The sequence below is a fragment of the Anomaloglossus baeobatrachus genome, unplaced genomic scaffold (assembly GCF_048569485.1).
Source record: "Anomaloglossus baeobatrachus isolate aAnoBae1 unplaced genomic scaffold, aAnoBae1.hap1 Scaffold_118, whole genome shotgun sequence".
Taxonomy (NCBI): Eukaryota; Metazoa; Chordata; class Amphibia; order Anura; family Aromobatidae; genus Anomaloglossus; species Anomaloglossus baeobatrachus.
In genome coordinates this window covers 448008-457500 of record NW_027441888.1, presented here as the reverse complement: position 1 = coordinate 457500, position 9493 = coordinate 448008, and positions in this window count along the sequence as shown.

Sequence of the window (9493 nt, the reverse complement as noted above, 5' to 3'; positions counted from 1 at the left end):
AAAAAACTACAGGTTAGTAGAAGGCCACCACCAGAAAAATTTGTGGAAGAAGGAAGAAAGGAAGGTGAACCAACCAACAATCCCCAGTGCAGGGTGGGAATATAAGGGTGCCGTCATGGGTTCGGAAAAAACACATTACCGGTAAGTAATGACGTATTTTTCCCCTCACCCTATGACGGCACCACGAGAGAATTACAGCGAAAGAAAAATTAGGGAGGGACCACAGCCTGTAGAACACGCCTCCCAATGGTGAGGTCGGAGAAGGAAAGATCCAACCTATAATGCTTATAAAAGGTCGAGGGTGAGGACCATGTGGCAGCTTTACAAATTTGAGCAATGGAAACATCTGCCCGTTCTGCCCAAGATAAAGCTACAGCCCGCGTGGAATGTGCCTTCAGACCCACCGGAACAGCAGCACCCCTAGCCGTGTAAGCTAACTCAATGGCGTCCCTAATCCACCTGGCCAGCATGGATTTGGAACACTTAACCCCCTTTTGAGGCCCCTGGAAAGAGACAAACAGAGACTTGTCCCTCCTCCAGGAACTGGTGACAAGAAGATACTGGATGAGACAACGACGTACATCCAGACAATGCCAACGCCTTTCCTCCGCACGCGTCGGGTTAGTACAAAAGGATGGCAATACAATCTCCTGGGACGTATGAAACCGAGAAACAACCTTGGGGAAGTACGCAGGGTCAGAGCGCAAAACTACCCTATCGTCCAGAATTTGAGTGTAAGGCGGGTCAATAGAAAGGGCCTGAATGTCGCTAATTCTACGGGCCGAGGTCAGGGCTACCAGGAGGACCGTCTTAAGGGAAAGACATTTAACAGATATGGAGTCAAGGGGCTCGAACGGAGGATTCGTCAGGGCCCCCAAAACCAGGTTAAGGTCCCAAGGGGGGAGGGAGACTACCCGTCTAGGACGCTGGCGTGAACTAGCCCTGATAAACCGAGCCACCCAAGGGTTCCCCGCGACATCATAATTGTAGAGTGCCGCTAATGCGGAGATCTGGACCTTGAGTGTGCTAACCGCCAACCCCTTGTCCAACCCGCACTGCAGGAACTCCAGGATGGGACCGATGGGAACCTCCCCAGTTACACTAGCCCCCTAGGAAGATAAGAACTTTTTCCAAGTTCTACAGTAGATCTTGGTCGTCACAGGCTTTCTACAACCCAACAGTGTGGAAACTAAATTGGGGGAAAACCCCTTACTGATCAGTAACGCCCTCTCAAATTCCATGCCAAGGTGCAACTTGACAGTCGGAGGATGGCACACAGGTCCCTGGGACAGGAGATTCGGAAGTTCTGGGAGGACCCACGGGTCGGTCAGAGACATCCAAACCAGCCAAAAAAACCATGGTCGCTTTGGCCAGAAGGGAGCAATCAGAAGGACTCTGGCCCCGTCGTCCCTGATTTTTTTCAGGACTGCGCGGAGAAGGACCAGTGGGGGAAATACATAAGCTAGGGGAAAGTCCCACGGGATTGACAGGGCGTCCACAGCATACGGACGTTCCTTGGGATTGAGAGAGCAGAACTGAGGAACCTACCTGTTCAGTTTGGTGGAAAAAAGGTCGATGGCTGGAACCACCCACCTGGCCGTGATGAGGTTGAAGACGGACGGGTTGAGCTCCCACTCCCCCTTGCGCAGGCGAGTGCGACTCAGAAAATCCGCCGCGAGGTTGTCTTTCCCCCTGATGTGAACAGCAGTGAGGGACAGAAGGTGAGTTTCTGCTAGTAGCAGAATCCTGTCGGCTATCATCATAAGGGACCTGGATCTTGTGCCCCCCTGATGGTTCAGATAAGCCACCGTCACCTGATTGGTCACCATACCCGGATGTTGTCGGACAGTCAGTGAAGGGAGAAGTCCAGTCAGGGCCCGTTCCACAGCCAGCAGCTCTCTGGTATTGGAGGAGGAAGCTGCCTCCCTGGGTGACCAGAGACCTTGAATCGGACGGTCCAGCAGGTGAGCCCCCCCATCCGGACATACTGGCATCCGTGGTCACAATTCGGGACACCGGGACAGACCATGGGACTCCCCTTGTGAGGTGCACAGGAACCAGCCACCAGTGAAGGGAGGCGATGGAGCTGGAGCTCAGAGTAATCAGATTGTTCAACCTGTCCCCCAGAGACGACTGATGTCCCAAAATGTCCCACTGGAGGGCTCTGGTATGTCCTTGAGCCCATAAAACTGCAGGGAGAGTAGATGTCAGCGAGCCCAGAAGAGACATAGCCCGTCGCAGGGACATGTACGGAACCGCCACCGCCTGCTGCACCAGAGAGCGAATCTTCTCCACTTTGGAAGGTGGTAGACGACATTCCTGAACGAGAGAGTCCAAAGTAAGTCCCAAAAAGACTTGCACCGTGGCTGGAAGCATCCTCGACTTCTCCCTGTTCAAAATCCAGCCGAGACCTTCCAGCTTTGAGCAGACAGTCTGAAGCACGGTAGTACAATGGTTCGCTGAATCCCCCACCACGAGGAAGTCGTCGAGATACGGGATAATGAGAATTCTGTCTTCCCGCAGGTGGGCAGTGATTTCCAGGACGAGCTTCGTGAAGATACGGGGCGCAATTGCCAGGCCAAATGGTAAGGCCCTGAACTGTAGATGACGCACCGACCCGTCGAGCATCACCGCCACCCTGAGATATTGCTGGAAGGGAGGAGCGATGGGAACATGATAATACGCGTCCTTCAAATCAAGGACAGCCATATGACAATTCGGGTAGAGAGACTTGATTGTGGACTTCATTGATTCCATCTTGAAGGACAGGATTTGCAGGTGGCTGTTCAGGCCTTTGAGGTTTATGATGACCCGAAAGGAGCCGTCCGGTTTTCCGACCAGAAAAAGAGGGGAGTAGAACCCCTCTCCCCTTTCCGCCAATGGGACGTCCGTCAGGACAGCCCGGCGCAATAGGGACGTCATTTCCCCCTCCAAGGCATGTTCGCTCGGGGACGTCCTCGGGGATGTCTGGAGAAAGCGCCTGGGAGGAACACTGCAGAATGGAAATGTCAGACCTGATCGGATGATATTGAGAATCCACGGGCTCGAACAAATACGTTCCCAGGCCGGAAGACAGTAGGTCAATCTCCCCCCCACCTGGGGAAGGGAGTCATTGGGAAGACTTCTTGGATTGGGAAGGGCCCCTGAACAAGAACCCCTTATCCTCCTTCTTTCGATCCGACCAGGTACTCCTATTCCTTGGGGTGAACTTACGGGTGAATTGCTTCTTACGAAAGGATCGCTTGAAGGAGGGAAAGGACGGGGTCGGAAAGTTCCTTTTTCTGTCTCCCGCCTTCTCAAGAACATCATCCAGAACCGATCCAAAAAGAAACTCGCCCTGACAGGGAATGGAACACAATTTAGACTTAACCTGTAGATCCCCCGGGCAACATTTCAACCATAAGGCCCGACGAGCCGCATTAGAAAGGGCCGCAATCTTAGCAGCTAGTCGAGTGGAATCTGCTGACGCATCTGAGATGAAAGCCGCAGCTCCCTGCAGCCGGGGCAGAGAAGAAATAATCTTGTCCCGAGGAACCTTGGCTCTCAGCTTCTCCTCTAGTTCGGACAACCACATCGCCAGAGACCGTGCCGTACATGTAGCTGCAATGGCAGGCCGGAGAGCACCTGCGGAGGACTGCCATGCGGTTTTAAGGAAGACATCCGCCTTCCGATCCATACATCACATCTTGGACTGAAGGCTGCAATTTCTCCTCAGTAATGCCCATAGTGTCCCTGACAGCTTTAATCAATTTGCTCGTGCCTTCTACTGGGAAACATTGGTGGACGTCAGCCTCACTGTCAGAGGAAGAAGACGCAGAGCCAGAAGACCCACACTCTCCCTCGGATCGACTGGATGGTGAGGCCGGGGGAGGCCTGTCTATGCCGCTTACGAGGAGGCTCTTTCAGGGACTGCAGAGAACTCTGGACTTCGGACCGGATGATGGCACGAAGATCACTAGCAAACCCAGGAGTCTCATCAGAAATGGTCTGTTGGATACAGTCCTTGCAGAGCCGTTTGGACCAGGACGGAACCAGTTCCCGGTTACAGAGGGCGCATTCCCTGTTATTCGATTTGGCCGTACACTTCCGTGTTTTTTTAACCTATGCATGACAGGGACGGAGGGGAGACACAACACCAGGAAAACAATGAACAACAGGTACACATGCCTGAAGACCACTCACCCATAGGAGATGAAGGTTCGGCATCGGTTCTGGGGAAGGAGCTTTCATCAAAGTCTTCCCTCTGGAGGCGCCTTTGCCGTTAGATGCATCTCGGGTCTGTTTAGTGGCCCGGGTGCCACGCTTGCTGGATAAGCTGGCATCAGAGCCAGAGTCGATCCTGCGACGCTCCGGTGGTTTCACCACCTTCTTGCTAGCAGGAGGGGAGGAGGACTCACGCACCGAGTGCCGGTCCTCCTCGCGGTGCACATCCTTGTCCATATTCCTAAGGCCTTTGCTATGGTAACAAACACCTCCGTTATGCAGGAGGACGGTAGCACGTTCCTCCAGCTCAGAGCTCCGTTTTTAAACTGAGCGCTGGAGCACTGGAGTACGTCCCCTCCCGTGCCTCCGGACCCACTTCCAGGGTCTGACGTCACCGCCGACGTCAGCGCATGTCAGGTGCGGCTGCCGCGCATGCGCAACGCCCGCACGCAAAACACGCCCCCAAGATGGCGGCGGCGTGCAGCACACGCGGCCGCGAGCAGCCCCGCCGCCCTGGAAGGACCGGCCGGCTGCTTTACTTACCTGCCGCCTGATGCGCACCACCCGCTCATGGACGCAACCCCCGGGGGTCCGCCATGGCGCCTCCAGGCACCCGAACGGAGCGAGGCAGAACCCGTGCCGCCGCCAGAACCGCCCGTCGGGACCAGGTAACAGTTGCTAGAAGATCCACGGCCCTCCAGGGCCGCAACCTGAGGTATCCGTCCAGGACAGGAAACCAAAACTGAAGTGGCGAGAGGACCGCCCCTTTTTAACCTGATGGTTTCCTGTCCTGGATGGGCGGATCCTCTCTCGTGGTGCCGTCATAGGGTGAGGGAAAAATGATTTTAGTTCAAGCAATTGCTCAGTCATTAAATAAGTGCTGCCTCACCGAGTGGCTTGATCAACAATTGCCCCTTTCCCAGCACGTCTCTTCAAGATAGAATACATTTTAAGGGTTCTGGCGGCAATAACCAATTTCCTTACCTTTTCCAATCAGATTTCCAGCATGTCCGCCCAGATTCACACATCCGGCTTTTTGCCGGATTGGCGGATGCGGCACACGCCAGTACAGTACTATAGAGTACAGTGGCAGCACAGCAACTTACGGGTCACATGACAGCATGTGACCGGCGTTTGTCGCGCCGCCACTGTACTGTATACACTGTACTGGAGTGCGCCGCATCCGCCAAACCGGTGAAAAGCCGGATGTGTGAAATCGGGGACCCCCTTGCAGACTCTCTCTTGTTTCCAGCTGCAGCGTGTGCACAACACAGCGCATGTGATGAATATGAAAGTGTTTTGAAGCAGCTTCAACAAGATCATCTAATCCTAAAGTATCATTTTGCTGTTCTTCTGTTGTAATATCTGTTTGTTCCTCAGTTACATGAACAGCGCTGTGGCTCCATCTCACACATACTGAATTCTAAATTTTCTTCTAGATGCGGTTCATTACTCTCATTCATCAGTTTAATTGTACTTATGTTTGAAGCATTGTCCTTTACAATAGAAATAAAATGTTCTTTTTTGAGTTTGTAATCTTGCAGAACTTTTTCCACTAAGGCCTGGAGAAACTGGCTGGTGTGATGAGCTTTAGTATCTTTTACTGCCAGTGTCTTGCTAACAATTTCTTTGTCACAAACATATTGAACATTGATGGCAAAATAATTCAGTGAAATGCAGTGACTCTGGCATCCCAGCAAAGGCAATGGGTGAAAAGATAGGACATTCAGACACATAATATTGTGAGGATCATCACAAAGAATGAGCTGTCAGTTTGTGGTGTTTTTCTAATCTGCTTTTGCTATTGAAAGCATTATTTATGAGCTCAAAAACCTTTCAGGTGATGCAGTTTTTTAAAAAGCTGATCTGCTTTTGCAGCTGGCAAAAGTATCCTCAAAAAAATGCAGCAAAAACGCTGTGTGTGAATGTAGCCTTAGATCAGGAATAGAACAGCCATTTATAGGACATTTCATAACTTTCCCAAATTGCTATGAAAAAATATTCAGCACATTCTGCATTGCACTCCTGTCCCCAATTTATTATATATTGTCGGAGTATTTTATACCGACTCCACCAAAATGAGCTCCGACTCCACAGCCCTGTTGCTATATTCCCCCATCCTGCTATATACGCCATCATCCTGCTATATACGCCATCATCCTGCGATATACGCCATCATCCTGCGATATACGCCATCATCCTGCTCTATGTCCTGCATCCTGTGGCACACAAAAAAAAAAAAAATATATACGTTTATACTCACCTTTCCTCGCTCCACGCAGCATCGCGATGTCCTCCTGCCTGTTCCGGCGGCACTGTGTGGAGCCGGCCACAATCCCTGCAGCATCGCGATGTTTTCCTGTCTGTGCCGGCGGCACAAACAACACAATGAAGACCAAGGAGATTTCAAAACAAGTCAGAGACAAAGTGTTGAGAAATAAAAGTCAGGGTTGGGTTCTAATCATAAAATGGAAAGAAAATGTTACTACAACAAACCTGCCAAGACAGGCCGCCCACCAAACTCTCAGGGATCATTCCATGGTAACTTACGTTACAGTCACAAGCCAAAAACTGAGTTAATAATGGCTACAGACTGTTCTTTGAAGGCAGGCACTAAATGAGTGACTGTATATTGTACATTGAACTGTTCTCAATAGATTTCAACAGTTTGATTTTTCAACAATACAAATTAAATATAAAATACGTTTTTACTTGGTAACTTACGTTAAGTTTTGTGTAACGGAAGTTACCAAGTAACATTGTATTTAATTTGTATTGTTGAAAAATGAAACTGTTGAAGTCTATTGAGAATAGTTCAATGTACAATATACATTCACTTATTTTTGTGCCTGCCTTCAAAGAACAGTCTGTAGCCATTATTCAGTTTTTGGCTTGTGACTGTAACGTAACTTACCATGGAATGACCCTGAGCCCAGGCAATGAAGGCATTAATCAGAGAGGCAGCACAGAGACCAAAGGTAACCCTGCAGAAGCTACAGAGTTCCCAAGCAGAGACTGGAGCATATATCCATACAACCACAATAAGCCGTACACTCCACATGACCTGGCATTTATGGAAGAGTGACAAGAAAAAACCTTTACTTAAAACCAAAAATTAGAAGGCTTGTTTTCAGTTTATCAAAAGACGTGGGAGACTCCCCAAATGTATGGAGGAAGGTGTTGTGGTCAGATGAGACCAAAATTGAACTTTTTGGCCACCAAGGTAAATGCAATGTCTCGCACCAAACCAAAACAGCTAATCAACTCAGAACACCATCCCCACAGTGAAACATGGTGGTGGAAGCATCATGCTGTGGGGATGTTTTCGGCACCAGGGACAGGGAAAATGGTCCAAGCCCAGGGGAAGATGGATGGTGCAAAATACAGGGATATTCTTGAGTAAAACCTGCTCCAGTCTGTCAGTGATTTGAGACTGGGATGGAGATTCATCTTCCAACAAGACAATGACAAAAAGTTATTGCTAAAGCCACACTGGAGGGTATAAGGGAAAATGTGTATATGTATTGGAGCGGCCGAGTCACAGCCCAGGCCTTAATCCAATGGAAAATCTGTGGTCAGACGTGAAGACACTGCTCACCAGAGGAATGGAGAATCTGTGGTCAGACGTGAAGACGCTGCTCACCAGAGGAATGGAGATTCTGTGGTCAGATGTGAAGACGCTGCTCACCAGAGGAATGGAGAATCTGTGGTCAGGCGTGAAGACGCTGCTCACCAGAGGAATGGAGAATCTGTGGTCAGACGTGAAGACACTGCTCACCAGAGGAATGGAGATTCTGTGGTCAGATGTGAAGACGCTGCTCACCAGAGGAATGGAGAATCTGTGGTCAGACGTGAAGACGCTGCTCACCAGAGGAATGGAGAATCTGTGGTCAGACGTGAAGACGCTGCTCACCAGAGGAATGGAGAATCTGTGGTCAGACGTGAAGACGCTGCTCACCAGAGGAATGGAGAATCTGTGGTCAGACGTGAAGACACTGCTCACCAGAGGAATGGAGATTGTGTGGTCAGATGTGAAGACGCTGCTCACCAGAGGAATGGAGAATCTGTGGTCGGACGTGAAGACGCTGCTCACCAGAGGAATGGAGAATCTGTGGTCAGGCGTGAAGACGCTGCTCACCAGAGGAATGGAGAATCTGTGGTCAGACGTGAAGACGCTGCTCACCAGAGGAATGGAGAATCTGTGGTCAGACGTGAAGACGCTGCTCACCAGAGGAATGGAGAATCTGTGGTCAGACGTGAAGACGCTGCTCACCAGAGGAAACAGCTAAGGCTGCTTTCACACTATGTCTTTTTAACATGCGTCCTGAACGTTTTTTTAACACAGAAACGGATCCAGTGCAAATGCGTTTTCATTTCAATGCATTTGCAATGGACTCGCGTCAACATGCGTTCACCTGCGTTTGCGTGCGTTATAGTGAGGATCCAGCGACTTGCAGTTTTTTAACATCTTTCAAAAACGCTACTTGTAGCGTTTTTGAGCTGCATCCAACTTCTGCAAATTGCTGGATCCTGACTAAACAGCACGCAAACGCATGTGAACGCTGGCATGCTGATAGACAGGATCCTGCTTGCTCTACTGAGCATGCCCAGAAGCCAGCCTCTGTGATCAGTCTCTCTCTCTCCTCCATCTGTCTCTCTCCCCCTCTCTCTCTGTCTCTCCCCCTCCCTCTCCCCCACCTGAGAGCTGCGGACACTCGTAACCAAGGTAAATATCGGGTAACCACTTATCTTAGTTACCCGATGTTTACGTTGGTAACGTGTGCAGGGAGCCCGGCTCCTAGCAGCTGCAGACGCTCGTAACCAAAGTAAATATCGGGTATCCAAGCAAGTATACCCGATGTTTACCTTGGTTACGAGCCTCGCAGCTGTCAGATGTCGGCTCCCAGTCTGGCACGTTTAGTTCCCCTCACTCCCGATCACATGACTCCAATGCCCGCCCCTAAACATCCAGTGACAGGATCCTGCAAAATAAGACATGCGTTTGCATGCATTTTTTGCTGTAAAAGCAGGATCCGCTTTTGCAGCAAAAAACCGTTCAGGACGCATGTTAAAAAGACGTAGAGTGAAAGCAGCCTAACTTCAAAAAGATTGAGCAGTTTTGTCTTGAGGAAAAATCCCAGTGGCAAAATTTGGAAAGATCAGAGAGACTTATCCAAAGTGAGTTGTAGCTGTAATAACCATAAAAGGAGGCTCCACAAAGTACTGACTTTAGGGGGTGAATAGTTATGCAAAGTGAAACTTTCAGTTATTTTGTCCTATTTCTTATTTG